The sequence below is a fragment of the Bactrocera oleae genome, chromosome 3 (assembly GCF_042242935.1).
Source record: "Bactrocera oleae isolate idBacOlea1 chromosome 3, idBacOlea1, whole genome shotgun sequence".
Lineage (NCBI taxonomy): Eukaryota > Metazoa > Arthropoda > Insecta > Diptera > Tephritidae > Bactrocera > Bactrocera oleae.
Window position 1 is genome coordinate 91,137,714 of NC_091537.1, and position 19,187 is coordinate 91,156,900.

Genomic DNA, 19,187 nt, shown 5'->3' on the forward strand with positions numbered 1-19,187 from the left:
GATCGTAATCAAATGTTTCTATGGAACACTTTTTAACTTGAAATGATATTTTCATGAAATTTTGCACGAGTTATAACCTATAGCAGTGATGCAACCACTGCAGAAATTGTTCAGATCGGATCACTATAGCATATGTTTCTTGTAAGGAATCTTTTGTATATGTGAAGGGTTATGGAATGTTATCTTTAACTCAAATGAGTTATTGACTATTACCTAATAATAGGAGAATATAGGAATGTTAAAATGTGATAAAAACCCAGAACTTATATATCAGAAAGAAAATATACAATGCTAGAAATAAATTTTAATGAGTGAGCGCTGGTATTTTCTTTAATTAGTGGAGGAGAGCCAAAGCAATCGGTATTCATTTCCACTATTAATTTGGAAGTATTAAAACATTATACGTACTTGCATATATGGCATGTATTAGCCAAACTTTCCCACACAAACAAACATATCATAACTTGTCTACTATAACTTACACTTTGTCCAAAAACAAGCCTTACACGGAAATTCATTTTCTAAAATCAAATAAAAACGTCTCTTCAATTAAAGCAACAATGTGAATAGTCACAAAAATATAACTAAAACCCAAAACCACAAACTAACAGCATAAAACTTTTGCATGTTTCTGCGAATACATTGTATCCTTGTTTCCCGCCTGCATATGCTCTTCCTTGCGAACGGCCAACTGACAAAATCTGTCTGTTTGCCCGCCACTTGTTTATAGCGTCTGCGGCTTGACTCCAACTGCAGCGAAAATCCTCAAACCGCCGAGCGCCAACAGCCGACAACCGACAGTCAACCACCGGAGTCACTTTCAACCATCAACCTTGTCGGCGACATTGAAAACAAATACCCAACCGACAGACATCATCCGAAACAAGTGGAGCAGACACACAACATGCATGAGAGTACGTAAGAGTACAAAGGTCCTTGTGGCGGCTGAAGGCAGGATATTTGTTGGCGCTGCGGCCTCTGGGGCATGTGGAGTTTTAACAGATTTAAACAGCAAACAGACAGTAAAAAGAGGCAGAGAGGAGGCAAAAGAATCACCGATTGCTATGCAAAAACGAAATTTATACCCAAATGCCGTAAAAACAAAAGTATAACTGTATGTAGTAAATGTTGAAAAAATGGAAAAATGTGTGATGTGCAAAAGTCGCCAAACCGGAAAAGCGCATTCAGTTCAGCGGAGGTGGCCTAGAATACCACAAAAACAGTTAACGTTTCAAAATGTAAAGCTATTAAAATGAAAATGGCGGAATTTCAACAATGCGTTGTAAATGACAATGGAAAGTAGGTTGAAGAGAAGTGGATTGACATAACAAAAAAAATTTTGGTAATAAATTAATAAAAATATATAAAAAATTAAATATAATTACATAACAGTTAAAATTAAATAATGTAAAATAGCATGCAAATACCACGTAACATATAACAATATAACCTAACGTAACATAACCTAACATAACTTAACTTAAAATAACATAAAATTAAATTTGAAGAAGTAAAGTAAAAAACATAAAAATTTAAAGTTATACAACAAAATAAAAAATAACGTAGTGTAACTTAACATAACATAACATAACATATGTAACTTAACATAACATATGTAACTTAAAATAAAATTAAATTAAATTAAACAAGGTAAAGTTAAATTGAATTTAAATTTAACATTACATAACAAAATATATTATAACTTAACGTAACTTAACGTAAAATTACATAAAAATACTTTGCTATACTTCAAATAAATAAAGTTAAATTAAATTAAACGAGGTAAAGTAAAATAACATATAAATTTAACGTTGCATAGTATAGCATTACGTTACATAATGTACATATGTATATAACAACCAATTACTAAAAATTTAATAAATTAAAAACTAATAAATTATAACATATGGTATACATATAAATTTTAAACTACCGAACTTAAAAACACAAACTAAAAAATGGACGTTAAAAATTTAAATTTATTTAATATGGTATTTCGTTAAAAGCCACCCTTTATATTGCTCCTTTCAGAGACTAACATAAATTATCTCATGCTCTCTAATAAGCTGTCGTTTTATGGATATTATAGGGATTCAGAAACATTATCCTGACGCTTATGTACTTATAAATTGCCCACTTGAAGACCGTTACTTACAGACACATGCCAACAATGAGAAAGAGAAAGAAATGGCTAGAGTGTAGCAAATGTTGCAACATAGCCATTCATTCTCCATGCCTAGCTATCTTACAAACAGAGAAAGGCAATTCAGCAACAAGGGCAATCACATGTTGCTATAGCAACAACAACAACGCCAATAAGGTAACATAGCAACAAGCATTTGCGCAACAATATCAGACAGGATAAGTAAGCACCCATATATCGAAAACAAGTGAATATTGAATCGGTGGAATGCGTTTGGCTATTTTATGCATTTATTGCTTGGTTACATATGCATGTATGTGTGTGTATGTGTGTTTGTGCGCTGATATTTACAAAAATGTCTCCGGGTCGCCATGGCTTCGTTAGTATGAGGATGTGGGCGTTGTTTGCCAGAGATAATTAAAATACTTCAAAGCAGCTAGAATGATAACAGCGCAAAGTAATGATGCATAGCGGGAAGGATAATTAATAAGTCAGTCCAAAATTCAGTTAAGTTAGAAAAGCGAAGAAGTTATGTTAAGTTAGGTGTTTAATCATATTATGAGTGTCACTTTGCACAATAGAATTATATATGAATATCTCGAATGAATTATCTGATTTTCATGTTAATGTAATTAGAGAATTTATGCGCTATTAATTTTTCATCTAAAAGCAAATCCTTCGGCAGAAAAATAGATCATAGTTCAAAACGCTTTTTATCGAATGTACATATATTTGAGAGTAAGGGATTAGGTGATCCTGTCAAATACTTTCGAAAATAGGTGCGCATTTGCAAGAATGCTTTAACTCAGTATAATCGGCTCCAAACACTTTAAGCGCGATATTCTTGAAACGCTGTATTCAGAGTCGCTGAGGAAAATCTACAAAACGCCTGTACTTATCGTCTGGTGATAATCGAAGGAATATGATTTTTGATAATAACACTAATCAACAAATCTGAAGGAAAAATTTGCGACTGATGTGCTAAGAGGTCTGTGGGGGTTTTTGAGGTGTCCTGAATATGAATTTGAGTTCAAAAATTTTCCATTACGTACAGCTCTTTTTGTCATATTAGTAAATGGTAAAATACTACGCGTTATGAAATTTTTACTATCATTTTCGATTTTAGCGACCCAAATTTAGCAAGAAACAGCCTCTAACATCACAGTCGCAAAATGACTGGCAACTAGTGTAATTTCGATCATTTTGTCAAAACTCAAAATTTTTATTAGTCCTTCGTTCATTAATTCTACAGTCGAAATAAATTTTTGTGGTTTTTAGATTTGGAATAATTTTAAGAAGAAGTAGAATTAGCTTTCTCTGAAGGTCCTCCTGGAGATCAGCTACCGAATCAAAGGAATACAAAACTTTCCAAAACAAATCGCCAACTATAAAAGTGCATTAAATTCAATAAATTTTCATTATTTTTATTTCTTAATTATATAAAATACTTTTTCAAAAAAAAAAAAAAAATCACCAAAAAAAGTGTTTTCTGACTTGACAATGGATATTGCTTCTTAAGTTAAGAAAAAGAGAAAAAAATATAGTTGCAAAATAGTAACAAGGTTTAAAAAAAAATAACGGAAGGTATGGTCAAGGATTTAATATTGAATTCTCCATTTGAAATACTAAGTTTTTTACTCGCTTGAAAATAAAATAGTTTTAAAAATTTAAAAATGAAATTTTGAACCTGTACTTATGCAGCGCATTTGCTTAAATCGACGTAGAATCTGAAGAACTAAGGAAGTTAAGGAATACGTCTACAAAATCAATAAGCCCTACCACATCAGCTATGAGCTTAAAGTAGTGAAAGCTCGCAAAGCGCCACAACCAAAAAAAAAAACACAGCTGCGCATCCGAATTCGTTCAAGCGAAGGACATACACGACTGCTCTGCAGATTTATTGTTGTTGAAAAGTTTATTTCGAAAATTACGCACATAAAATGCAGCTGATGACAACAATCGATGCAATGCGTCTAGTGCGAGAAAGAGATGGAATATGGAACGGCGCGTAAAACCCGGCAAAGCGCCAATTACAACCCCCATATCCCCAAACTACAGTTAAGTCGGTCGTTTGTAACGAAATGTTGTTGTTTTATCCCCAGACACAACAATATGTTTCCAAATGTATTTATTTCTGCACACACACACACACATATACACATATATATATACAAATAAAAACGTAAACAAAAATAAAATAACACAATTTGTAGCAAACATACAGTTGTATGGCAATAAAATTGCAGGCAATGACAATGCCACAGACTCCCGCGCCTCCAAACACTTGCCAGAGCTAGCAAACGTGCTATTTGTTGCTACGCCTGCCTTTTGCCTGTTATTCCCCCGCTCTAAGGTCGCTCATGTACATCGTTTTTAACCCGCAAGCAACCCCGTAACTACTGCCACACAGTTGGTGGCATTAACCATGAACTTGCAACAGCAAGTGTTGGCATTTCAGCGGCAAGTCTGTGTGACATACACAGTCCCCCCCTGTTAGTGGGCGATTTATGTAGATGAAATTCCAGTGCACACGCATTATAATTTTAAGCTGTCATTATAACCGGCTCCCCACTGATGACACCCCCTTCCCCAGATTGTATGTGATCACATAACATACTTAAAGCTCACCTAACCGGCGTTAACGCAGCTGGGTGCAGACTTACACACATGTATACATACATATAAACATAGTGTAGTTATAGATAATGCTTGAAGCGTGCGGTCGGGTGGGGGAACAGTCGAGCCTGTTGTACGTGCCTTTAATTTAAATGCATTTAGGCGTGCAAAAAGCACACCCTAAGGATATAGAGCAAAAATAGCTCAGTGCAATATTTATACAAGTTTCCTAAATGTCCACGACTCCGTACGGCCAAAAATTTGCTATTCACAGAAATCCGAAAAAAAAAATTGCTGCCTGTCGAAGCGTAAATGTGGCCACTTTCATGCAGGCAAACCACATATTGACGCATTACTCAACTAACTGTCCGATAGAATTGCAAATTTTAATGCTTTCGGTGTGCCATTCCACTCTCTTGCTCTCACACTAATGCCATATGGATGTTTGATGTCCTTTGTGGCTTAACTTTGGCATCCTGCGGCATTATTCGCATTACAATGCAACCTACATGTAGTTGCTCCTCAAACAAAAAGTGCTGTCCACACTTTTCTTGTCTGCTGCTGTTCACTTAACTTCTTGCTTGCTGCCCATCCATCAGAAGTGTTTGTTTTACCTGTGGCGTTTGCAATTTTCGTAATTTCATTTGCTTTAATTTCGTAAATGTCGAATTAATTTCGCTCAGTGTTTGCAATGGCACGTCTAGCTATTGGCTGCATGTCTTCTTGTGGTTTATGGCTTCGTTGCGTAAAGTTTGTCGAACATATTGTTGCATTTGGAGTGTGCCTGCACTCTCACTCATTGTTTGGGTGTGGATGGAGCAATTAAGATTAAATTTATAAAATAATAATAAAGTTGTTGACAAATGAAAATTTAGCCATTTAAAAAATATACTATTTTTTCAGTTATGGCGCATTTGCATAATTAAGCCCTTTGCACTAAAATGAATAATCCCGAAATTTTTTTGGCTTAACCAGAGAAAAGAATTGACACAAATAAAATTATTATATTACATGAAAATTAAAAAATCCCGAAATGATTTTCCGGAATACCGAAAGTTATTTGATATAACCAAAAACTATATGATTTATTAAAAAATTAACACTATGATACATTAAAATTAATAATTCCGAAAATTCACGAAATCTCGAAATTTTTTTACTTAACCAGGTTAACACAATTTTGGTCTGTTAATTTCAGTTGCTTTTTTACATTAAAATAAATAATCTCGAAATTATTTTTCGAAATCCTAAATCTTTTTTTACTTAATCAGAAACTTACTTATTTAGAAAAAGATTGACACAATTTTAGTCTCTCGAATTCAATTGAAATGTTTTTTCGGGATAAACATTTTTTTTGACTTAACCAGAGACTTACTGAATTATAAAACTATTTATATATTTATATACTATATTTCTTGGTATTTCTGTCTTAAATTTTGATTTCAATATTGAATAGTATACATACATACATATGTATAAACATACATACATACATACATGTGTACATATACATATTATGTAATATTCATAAATTTTAAGGGAATAAGGACGTACTTTATGTCTGCTATTATCAATCAGCTTATGCAATCAGTTTCTTTTTAGCTGTGTTTTTAATAATATAAATTTCATTTCAGTCTCATTAAAATTTTCCGGAATCCCGAAATTTAAAAAAAAAAATGTTAATTATTGTACTTTTACTGAACTTAAATAAAATAAAGGAAAATATGTGTATGCAAGTTAATCAATAAAATTTTCGGGATCCCGAATTTTCTATATTAAAAATGTTATTTATCGTTTTTTTCCTTAATCTAAATAAAAGAAACAAAAATGTAGGTCTAAACTTTTTCGGGATCCCGAAATTTTTTTTTTAAAATTTTAACTATATTAGAGCGGGTCGATTTCTTTCCTAAAAAATCGGGTATGCAGGAAATGTTCTGTGGATCATTCTGAACAACTCTGCCTAAGAGAATATGGGTCTAAAACTGGTTTAGAGCCAGCGATTTTTAGGTGACGTTTTATTTTTCGGCATCATTAAAATTTCGTCGTCAGTTTTGAGATATCCGAATGAAATTTAATACATAAATACATTTTAAAATTTTATTGATCAGCTGTCGGAATCGACCAGTTTGGACAGCTATATCACACATCTGCCATGCAACCGATTATTTAGTTATTTTATTTTCCGTTTGCCTGCTTTCAATTAATAAGCTAAGAGCTTGTAATTTTCAAAAATAGTCCTCTAATATATAATATATCTAACATTGATAGTGAAAATAAATAAAATCGGACAACTATAGCATATACTCGTATCTCCCATATACAAATTTATTTTTTTCTTATCTCAACGAGTTTTTAATTAAATTGAAAATATATTTCGAATGCGGGTTGAATTTTAAAAATGTTTTTGAAAATACATTTAAAATTTATTTTATGCTTTTGTATGGGAGATACTTGTATATGTTATACATAGTTGTCCGATTTTGTTTTTCCCATTATGTTGGCTCCCTGTATATCAACCCTCTCTAATGTATACATTGCCTTTAAATTTTAACAAGTGAATTAATTCTTTAAAACTAAAAGTTTAAATATAATTTTCAACAGTTTGACATTTCACGATTCTATACAAACATAAAAACCAACCCATAACTTCGAAAATGTTACGCCCTTATTTTGACATGTTAATGCAGATGCCACATTATGAAATAAAAGTTAGAAAAAACGTACGAAAATGTGAACGACAATTATGCAGCAAACACAATGAGACGCTTGATGAGCGATGACCAAATGATTTCTGCGAAAAAAACCAGATATTTAAATAAGGGCGAAGCTAAAAAGTGCATTATGCACGCTTATAAACCAAAGCTTTCAAGGGTTGGTCATTATCTGTCGATTTACACAGTGCGTAGATGGCAATGCTTTGACGGAAAAGTGGCAGTGGGATTAATTGCAGCAGAAGAGTGGCGAGTAGCGACAGCATTTGCAACGGTTGTTGAGCAGTTGACATCTAAATGACAGCCAAGCCTGTGTGCGCTGATTTATTGAAATCATATACACACACAAAGTTTTTACTAGAAGCGTCATAAAAGTATATATTTTGTAATATATATTTATATATATATATATATATATGTATATACCTATGTATGATCGACAATAAAATCACAAATTTGTTAGTGTGGGTATAAGGGCGACAAGTGTTGCATGCGTTAATTAACAATTGTTTGCCAACTTGAAGGGTTGCAACTGGTTTTTTAGCACTTCGGCGACAGATTTAATATACGACTACAGAGTGCAATCCAGTTTTTTAGGCGGTGTCATATGGTGAACACAAGATTGTCATAGGAGTTGTACAAGTGCGGGTGACAGCTGTCAAATGCGCTTATTTATTGCAACGCTTAAGGAAAGAAAACAGTAAGAGTAACGTAGAAGAAAATAAAGTGCTACGAAATTATCCTTTAATACCTTATAAGACTTCGCTAAAGCTAAGAGATAACTGGCTGTCTTTTCTATAATCAATATGTGTATAGTAAATATTGAAATAGTCAATAGAATCCGATATTTTTTAAAAACATTAATATAAAATAGGTACTCTCTTTTCTTTAATGTAAATACCTAAACTAAAAGTTCTTAAACCATTGTTTTAAGCAAATTAGAAAAAAATATTTAGATCCGTGGATTTTTTAAATGTAAGTAAATCTGAAAGTGCTCCTAATTATTTCGCAGTGCAAATCATCTTCTCGACAGGTGGTAAAATATCCTGTGATATTTCTAGACATCTAAAGTGAAGATGCGCTCGAAGCTTTGGAACATAATATAATTAATCAGACATCCCTTCAGATGATGTGATCTTCTAAAGTTACTTGCTAGGCTCTTCTATCTACCAGCTGATTGATTTATATGCATTTCTCAGGTTAATGACGTAATAGAGCAAAATTCGTAGATAAAAATACTGATCTTATAATTTTTTTCTACTATGTTCCAGTTTAAATTATGTTCTAATCATAATCGTGTGTTCTGCCAGATATTCATCAGCGATAAACGAAACGGCGATCATTTTACATCTATTTTTTCATAACTATAGGCGAATAGAAACATAAAAACGAGGGCCGTAGAGAATCTTCGGAGAAGAAATCTAGTATGCTAAAAGACCTTATATCTCAACCTTATAGTTGAATTTGAAAAAGTTAGAAGTTTACTGAATTCCAGTGTCAGGTCTATAAACGCTTTGTATTAATTCCTGCGGCTTAAATGCTTGCCAATTGAAATCTCAGAAAACGCCACGAAATGCTAAACCAATTATATTTTTATACACAAAAAAAAACCACAAACTTATATATCCCTTTAAAAAACAAACTTTTCTTGCCACAGTGCAATCGAAATAAACTTGCGACAATTTCATTACCAACTCCGTGCACCCGCTGCATTTTGTTATTTATGTGATTATTAGAATTTTTTTCTATTGTTTACGAAAAAAATATTACACTATTTATTCAGCTGTCAGAAACAGTAGTTGGTGCTCAATCATTCAAGGAAGAGTCGCGCTGAGCGAGCAACTCCCTTTTTTCTACTTCGAATACTAACTACGAGCATTTGTTTACCTTCCTATTCCTATACAACTGGCCTGCCACCCCCAGCACTTGCTGCTTAAACGTTTTACCATCAGCACAGCAACTGAAGTCGGTTAGCCGGGGATATATACTTGTAGTATGGGTTTTATGGCAAACTGTCGTCTACAGTTGTACTTTCATCTTTTATTTTCTGTAGCACCGAGCACGCCGCCTCCACGAGCTGACTGTACGCCGTTCAAATCGAAAAATTACTGTTGCAAAAATAACTCATACAGTTAGATACATAGCGCAGGCTGCAGCTGGTGGGCGTAAAAAATGTACTAACAATGAATTATGTGCGAAATGAAGTTGTAGAGAAATACAAGTGGAGTTTATCCCCAAACAAATGCACAGGGGAACGCTTAGTTCATTAGTTACGTTTGTGCTTGCATTAATTTCACTTTCATTCAGCTTAGTTTGAAATACACAAAAATTGCAACCCTGCGTAATTTAAATACACTACATAATAAGTATTTAATCTACTACTTTGTTATGCATTAAATTCTTAATGCCATTGTAATTAACTCTCTCGAGTATTTGTGCTCATAAATATAATAACAAGTTTGTTATCGTAATTTAGCTGTAGTGTGTTTTGACAGCAGGACGTCAAAGGTGTCAAAAGGCGTCCAATTTGTTGTCCAGCAGCAGCCAACAAGGCACATCAATGCTTTGACGGCGAAGTGTCGGTGTTGCTGATTAAATTTGTTAATCCCTTTTCTCATTAACGCACACAGCCACAAGCGCTCGTAAAGAAATTCGGAAAGCGGCCAGTTGGCATAAATTAATTTTGAGCTCGCTCAGCGCGTGGCGAAAGCTGTTTGAGCATTTCACGCGCTTTTCTGATTAATAAATGTATATATCACTGTATATATACCATATATAAATAAAATATCCATAATGTAATAAAATAGGGTGCGAATTATTTAGCAGCATAAGCAACATGTTCCATTAATGTCAAACCGTCGAAAAGTGTTAGGCAATCATGCGAAAATTGTTCAAAATTTGCTGACGATAGGAAATTATGTTAAGGCTTATCAAAGCGCTATCAGGAAAGGGTTGTATTTTCATTCGAATATAAGTGGATATATTTTTCGGATAGTAATGTGCTAAATCGCACAGATGATTACCATTACTGCGATATTAGCAGCCACTTACATGCATGAGAGAAATTACTAGGTTAGATTAGGTTAAATGGCTGATCCCTCAGCATTGCGTGAGGAGTAAAATTACTAAGGGTCATTTATAGCGTTCATAAAACACACGTACTGTATATGAAAGCGATTATAGAAGCTGGACAGGTGTTTGGCCGAACTTCTATATCAATTAGCTGTCTGTTGTCTGAACTTAACCCAAAAATCAAAGATGTACTATTGTGAAGTGCCTCAAAGCGCTTGATTTTAGCTGTCAAGCACAAAGTTATACCATATTTAAAAAGCCGTAATTTCTTTAACCGCCGCCAGATTCGAACCCACGACATAACAAATAGAAGTAGCACGCTAAAAGACTTGACTGCACCGTCCACTAAGTATCCGTATATGAGTTTCTCATCAGAAATCACGCGTGCTTTCGCATTTAATATCCAGCAACTTTCCTCCAAATGCAATCAGTTACTCAACCCGCAAATAGTTTACAAGCAACAGCTTGAGGGATGCTGTAAAACTAAACGTTTCAGTTCAAATATTTTCATAGACTGTGTTTGAAATGAAAAATAAACAAAATTTATCTTTTGCAGGGGATGCAAAAGTGCATACTACCGAGTCATTCAAACAAATGCGTACTTTCATGACATACTGTTATATTTATACGTTAAACAGTGAGGTTGTGTTCGCTAAATGGAAAGTGAAGCTCACATGTGTTCGGTCGCAACAAATTTGCCGATCAGATACTGAGTAAATGAGATAAAGAAAAGATAAATTGTTTGATGACTGTGGGAAATGTGAAATATTAGAAATACGAAGAGCAGCAACTACATTATATGTATCAACAACTGAAGCTACAATAATTTTTGGAGCGCAAAAAAATTTAGCTTGATTAAGATCTTTGCATACACTTTTCCGACTTCAACGACTAGGGTCAAAGCGTCCCCAGTTACGATTATCTTAAATTTGACAAAAAAGGCAAACTTTTGTTAACCTTGAAGTTTCAGAGGTTTTTAAGAAGCTTTTATCAAAATTTCAAATCTTATTTCATTACTTTGCTTAGCCAATTAGGAAACACGGTGTTATTAGGGTCCGCTATCGAGTTATTTTTTCGTTCCAGCTCCCAAAATACCAGCACTTTGCTATCAGTTCTCAGTTATATACGTTTCAAACGCTTTTTCGTTTTTACTTTTCCTGAAAATCAATTGTTCTTGAGATCAACTACATTGAAGAAATCCTTTTTAGATCTCCTTAACAAGTCTTCGTTCCTTTGAAACTCTAATTTCCAGCGCAGCTTAGCCATAGTCCTGGACTTGACCGAATATTTTCAAGTTGAGAAGAAGAAATTCACTTATCTGCAGTCTCAAGTCGAATGGTGACAATTAGTTCTAGAACCCTCATTAATACAATATAATAAAGTTCCTGAGTGGAATCGTCAATTTAAATTTTAAGGTGTAATAGATTCGTTATTCAAATTCTTTCATATTAGACTTGTATAAGTGCCCAATCACAACGGAATCTCGGGAAACTGCAAAGCATATGAGCTTGCTTGGGAGGGCACCCTTTTTATTTTATCTGAATGGAAGCGAATGGCATCTTGCGTTCTGGCGTTGAACCTATAGACCTCCAGTGAGCTCAGCAAACGTTGTACAACAAACTTCTGGCCTAGAGTGAACCATAAGAGGTCCTTCCAATTACTTGCTCTTAGAAAAATCAATCTCACCGCGATTGTTGGTGTTCTGATTGGACACTGTCCAATAGTTCACACACAGTGCTGCAAAATATTTTGCCGCACGCTCTTTGTCAAAGCTGTATGGTGGAAGGCGGAGTGGAAACATCAGGTCAGGCTTAACGAAGTGGCTAAGATTGATATTAACCGCCTTAATAAATTTGTAGTATCTATTTTTAGAAGTTTTTGGGTAACACAAAGGACGAATGTCTGTCCAAGTGAGATCCTTTGATTTTGGATTAAGCCTACGACCAAACCTTACCGAACCTAACATTTTAAATATTTCATATTCTATTGAAATTCATTTGCAATCTGCAATTTCCAACTTGTTTCTATTGTTCAAATTTTTTGATTAACCGTAAACGTATCCAATGAGAATTTTAAGTTCTATCAAACCTAGATTCCAAAGAGAACTTATTTACTGCTCCAAGTATATTTGGATATGTCAACAAGCGCGCAAACGCCACAAAAGTGCAAACCAATCATTAGAAGGTCATTCAGCAAAAAACCGGTTTGACATGAAACCAAGTTAAAGACGCGTGGAGAACAGCTCAGTACCGCACACATTGGACAATTATGCCCGCAACACATGCGCTCACATACCAAACAAGGCTCACTAGCGCACTTATTAGCGTCATTTGTCCAGCAAAGTGATCGCATTAATTACAAGCCGTAAAGTGGCTCCATTTGGAGTCACGACGCGACGCGTGTGCTTTTCACTGCACTACGAGGTAATCGCGCTCCAACTGCAGACGGCGCGCTGCGCTGAGTACAAGTAGAGGCATAAGCGGATTACATGGCTTGTTTAGCGAGCAATTGAAGAGCAATTCATTATCACGGGCAAGTGAGCGAGTGACCATATATGGCCAAATGGCGGACGGTCTAGGCGTGCCAGAGTCCAGTGGAAGTAAGCATTTAGCAGAAATTAAATGCGATGATTAAACAATTTCATTGTGGTTTCTCACAAGCGCAATTCGCAATACAACAGCCTAGCTGCTTACTTATATAAATAAATTGCTATTTTTATTGTTGTTATTTATTGCTATTAACAAATTATTATTAATTGTCGCATAATTGCTATAAAAATGACGAAAGACTTGACGTTTGAAAAAAGTTACTTGACGTTTGTTAGCCTGCTTTGTTGGGTTCATGGCGTTGAGTGACCGTTTTGTGGTCTCAAAGTATCTTGGGAGAGAATTTTGCAATATTTGAGATCTTAAACCTATTCTGGTTAACAGATTTAGCAATTCACCATAGGAAGCCACGCATCCAACACTTGCAACTATTCTTGCTTATGTTGCGCGTCTATTTTTACGCATACAAATTGCATGTACATCTGTCTCTGCTACTTAGATATTTTCCATTTCTACATTCTAATTAATTTTTCCAAACATTTCCGCAAACATCACAACTCCAAGTAGTTGCAAATTAACCTCTGCCTGAACGCAGCAGACGTCCAACGGACCGGCTGTGCAACTCTTCCATGCAAAGATGCGGAAAATAGGAAGAGAACACAAATTTAACGCTTCCACTTGTGCGCGTACATCAAATGCGCGGCTATTTTTAAAATTCAAACGTCAGTCAAATGAAAGCGGCGCGCGGCAGGCTGCGGCGTACGATGTGCCGATGTGCGGGCAAAGACTCCAAAATGTGGCGCGCAAACTCGTGCGTGTTGCAGTCAGTCAGCGAGACACAACAAATGCATTACATACACACATGCGGCAGCAGCAGAGCACAGCATAGCGCATAAACGGGTGTGGAAAAATCCTTTTTGGCGTTGAGCAATTGCATCAAAATGCGTTGCAGCGTGTGCATTGATGATAATGATGTTGCTGAAGCCAGCAACGTGCATAATATTCATATATGCTTATGTATATGTGTAAGTTGGTGTTCCCTGGAGAGGAGGCAAGGTAAACAACCGCATACGCAATGCAATGCCACTTGAGCAGCTGACGTTGCGGCATTGCCACATTGACGCGCCTTGACGTTGGCTGTGGCTCGAGTGTTCAGCATTTCAGCGCGTTAATCATGAGACTGAGTGCGGCGACGCATTTCGTTACTGTTTTGCACAGCGCTATTTTCTTGCTTCTGCAAGGAATTCCCAGCACTTAAGAATTCTTATTGGGAATTCAAGGGTGCTTCAAATATGCGTTATGCGTATTTTATGGTAATGTTATGTTTGCTGTGCTTGAGGGTTCGCCTCGCAAACGATGCGAGGATCGAATGTAATGCTTGAAAAATTGCTGCCTTTCGATTGGAATTTATTTCAGCCAGTCGCGACAGTGATTGGCCCGATCTCATTTTTAAAACATAATGGCAAACCCTTATCTTTATAATAATGCTAAATTCTCAACCATAACATTTGTATATTATTATATTATACGTCTAAAAAAACACAATTTATTTAAAATTTAATAAAAAGATTTAAACAATATTTTATAAAGATAAAATTTGAAAATTAGAAACTCTTAGAATACAAATATATCTAGAACCTCAAAAAAATCTTTTTTATATACGTGTATAATAAAACGATGATGGCAACCCTACATGAAAACTTTTTCTGCGCACATACCTCCCTAAACCGACAGAAAATTATTCATATAATTCTAAATTTAAAAGAGAAAATAGAAAATATTCAGCTTAATTTTTTTACAAACATTTTGCTTTGATCCTATGCAACATCCAACATGTCGAGGCTCCAACTAAACACAAAGTCCCCTCTCATTTGCGCTTGCTCCATAACCCCCCAATTCTCTACTCTCAGCAGTCTACTCTAATCGCTCAGCGCGTTCAACGCTACCAAATGTAGTCTATGCTTGGGAACCGGTTTTTCTGGCAGCCGGCTGTCAGTTTCTGTTTTGATTATTTTATTTCCAGGGCCACACAAACGCACGCAACTCGCATGCGCCAAGCAAATAAACAAAAACCGATTGATATACAATTCGCTTTTACACTCTCGCGCTCTTATAAACAAAAGTTAATTGCGGAGCGAATGTCTGTCTCTCCGCTCAACAGTTGCAGAGCAACCTTACCAATTTGTACGCAACTTCATTTTTAACATTTTCACCGCCACACACCATATGCACAAATATATTTTTGTTGTATTTACTTACAAGCACAGCGACTCCTTTCTCATTTCGCCCACCCGTCAGCCACCCCGCACAGTTGTTGTTGAAGGCTGTTTGTATTATGCGCTGCTGGATGGCAGTCTGGCTGGCTGCTTGTCTAACTTCTTGGTGCATGTTTTGGCTTCAGTCGTTTTGTCGGGTTGTTTGTGCAAGTTGTTCGCGTCGCACAGTTTTTTGTTGATGTTCGCATCTGTTTGGCGTAGTCGTCGCGCGGACATTGAACGTGTTGAACGTTTATTTGCTTCGTTTAAGTATTGAGCGCGCCGTGTAGTGAACGAGTCTCGTGGAAAATTCAATTTTTACGTGAAACAGTTTTACACGAGTGTCGGCTCATTTTGCTTCGGTGTTGTTGATGCAATTTCGTGTTAAAAGTAGTAAACATTGATTTGATATCAGTTATCAGTGAAGTGTTGTCAACAAGTTTAGTTGCGAAAATTTAATAAGAGCGTGTAGTGCTGAAAATTTATACACATACGGATAGTAGTTAGAAGTTTATAAAAAATATGTTGAATGTTAAAAATATAATAAAAATTGAATTTACTTAAAAAGTGTCAAAAACAAGTTTTTAAATTAGACTGAATCGAATTATTTAGGTATGCAGTGCAAGTAAATAAAATATCGCTCCTACATTTTGATGTGTCTCGTGCATATAATAAATAATGCTTTTTGTTTACAAAATATTTTTATTGGTAAATTAATCGAATTAATATAAAAGCAAATAAAAATTTTTTTTATATGGTTGGGCAACTCGATTGCCGCTAGTTATTACTCAAAAAACAAAAACAAAATTTTATTTTGCATTAGAAATTTAATGTTTACCGCGATATATAGATTTCTTAATAAATAAATATTGGATCTATAACTATATTCGTTCAAATAACCCGAATTTATTCAAAATAGTATTATTTAAAGTTTTGCCCATTTGAAATTATAACATTTTCCCATCCTTCTGGCAATTTGTTCATTCCATTCCAAAAGAACTGCGCCAAGAATGAAATACTTTGATAACATGCTCTGATGTGAACCGTATTTAAGTGAAGGCGTTCTGCGTCGAGCAGAACAAAAGGTAATCAGAAGGAGCAAGATCTAGGCTATAACGCTGGTATGGCAAAACTTCCCAGCCACTGATTTCCAAACAGTTTTTAACTGGTCTTGCGCGTGGGGTCGAACGTTGTCATTATAAAAAATGATTGCCTCGTGTCTAGTCATATATACCGATGATCCCACCAAATAGAGAGCATTATCTTGGCGTCATGAATATTCGATTTTGTATTTAATTTGGCTACTTGGCTATGTTTCACATATGACTTTTGCATTTAGGGTTGTCGTTATGAATCCATTTTTCATCAGCTGTCACAATCCGATGCAAAAACAACCTCTTTTTTTTAGCATTCAAACAGCACTTTTGACATGCAAAATCATCTTTGAATGTCTCTTGTCGTTAATTGGCATCCAATTTCATGCTTTGAATGTATCCGACTGCTTTTAGAAGCTTTGAAAAGGCTGCCAAAAGTAAAGCGCTCTTCATGTATTTGGTGATAAACTCTACTTAGTAATGCTTCCGTTTCAAGTTACGCCATCTTTTCGCAAACCGCACGAATATGGTTATAGACTATACACAATAGAATAAAAAATACTCTTATTGCTATTTTTATTTTATTTTATTTTGTAGTGCGATTGTAAAATCTTTGAAGAACGTTTGGCCTAACCTAGACATATATTTTTTCGTTACTACCTCAATGGTCCAGTATTAAGATGGATACGGTCCAGTATTAAGAACTGTGTTTATACACAGTTTCGTACGCACTTTCAGCAGCCAATATTCTTAGAAACTCAGTCTGTTTTTCTTTGGACCTACTGCTTTATGTTATCAACGAGTTTATTAATTATCTCTGGTTCTGTCCCTTTATAATTTTTTGTACTGTTTTGCTGAAAACCTCCTTGAAAATCTCTACTACCTATTCTACTAAGACGAGCGCAGCTTTTGAACAAAACTCTTTAATGAACTAACTTTTAAATGTTTTAACAGACAAAAGCCTATATTTCGTTTGTACGATACAGACAGACAAATTCAACAAATTTTTTATCGCTAATGATCTGATTGATCTGACCAATTCAAGTGTCTGATGATGTCATACACTAACAGCTCTCCCGTAATTACCTCTCTTACCACAAAAAATCGTTTTATACCTAAATATGTAAATCATGCAGCTTAACGCAATAACGGTAAATTGTCGCCAAAGGATAAAGCGCCAATGGGCGCCCTTAGTGACCACACGCAGTCGGGTCAGCGGGCAGACAAATGTGCTTGAGATAAGCGCTAATTTACGAGCTGCAAGCATACACCGCATAAAATGTGCGTGTATGGAGCACGCATACGAGCATAACCTCAAATATACGCTTATATAAATTAATGCATGTGTGCGTTTACGGTATGGCTTTCAAAAATTTTCAGCTGGCAAGGTTTCAAAATTTATGATCAAATTTTTTGTTGTTGTAAAAATGGTTATTCTTGATAAGAAAATGGTCGCAGACAGACTAAAATGAGGGCGAGAGGAGAGTTTAAAACGCTCGTGAAGGTAGTCTGCAGCTTGAAAAACTTTACTATCGCGAAAAAAAATTGTTGAGAGTAAGGAAAAATTGTTTGTGAAGATATTTTTGATATATATGATATGTTTTTTTGCATTTAATATTATTATAGTTGATTTTTCATCACAACCAGTTAAGAACTAATAAATTTTCGTAGCTCTTAACATCAAATTTTCCTATAACATATTTTACATTCTAACCTCAAAAGTAAATAAAATAATAGTTTCATTAATTAAAGTTATGTTTTTATATAAATATTAAACAATAATAATACGAAAATAATTAAAATATCATATTTTTACCATAGCACGGCTTATGACCCTTTGAAAACTAAATTCCCTGCCGAGCAATTTTCCACTTTCCCACCACCCCACAAATTACAACTTCAGACATTTTCACGCTGATTAACCCTTTTCAACTTTGATAGCGCATTGTCACCAACCTCATTACCGATAACCACATCGACTGCAACAACAGCGCTAATTTGTGCAGTCTACGGTATGCTTTTAATTATCTTCTTTAAGACTCCGCGTGGCTTTAATTAATCTTCATTTGACTTGTAAGCATGTAGTTTTCGGTTCGCGAACATCCTTTTCCACTTTTCGAATAACAATTTCCACTGTCTGTGTACTTTAGCACATTCTCAGCACCATAAATTTCCCCCTTTTTTTAAAACCATATAAATATTGTGTGGTTTTTCCAATTTGCGCGCACAAAAGCGCACTTGAAAGGAGTTCAAGCTTACATATTGACATGCAGACGTACATATATTTGTACAGCTACAAAGTCATATGAATTGCTATAGAAGCACACTTCTCTGTAGTAACTCCAGCCAACTTCAAGTACTTCCACTGTACCGAAAAGCAGTTTGTTGTTGTAGTGAAAAATGCTTGGGAAACTTTCCGCAATTTTGTGGAGTGGAAAAAGTTAAACTGTTGTAAAGTTAAATTCATTCAAGTGTTGAAATATTTGTATGTATGTACATATATAGGGAAATATATACATTTTGTATGTAAATATTTCGCATTGAAGTGCATTGGATTTATCAGCGATTAGTTTGACGACTAATTTTTGTCAAAACTCACTCCCCTTAGCCTTCTTATCACTAACGAGTATTAAGCATTTTCCAATTGTTGAAAAGTTCAACCCTTGATTTCATTTGAATAAAGGCACGACAACAAAAACTACTCAAATATGTCCAACAAACCAACATTTGCCAATAAGCTTAACCCTTGT

The 19,187-nt window shown here is 35.0% G+C and overlaps 1 protein-coding gene across 6 annotated transcripts in view; it reads left to right on the forward strand.

Annotated features, from left to right (window-relative positions):
• The window catches only part of sick (sickie), a 417,791-nt gene that overhangs the window by 221,841 nt on the left and 176,763 nt on the right, over nucleotides 1-19,187 (forward strand). The window contains exon 1 of one of the 6 annotated variants that reach the window (XM_070107206.1): nucleotides 15,493-16,051. The exons of 4 other annotated variants lie outside the window; for them this stretch is intronic. The gene's annotated coding sequence lies outside the window, so the exon portion shown is untranslated. Of the gene's footprint in view, nucleotides 1-15,492; nucleotides 16,052-19,187 lie in introns of those variants that run through there. One more of the 6 variants, XM_070107212.1, reaches the window with a different exon arrangement.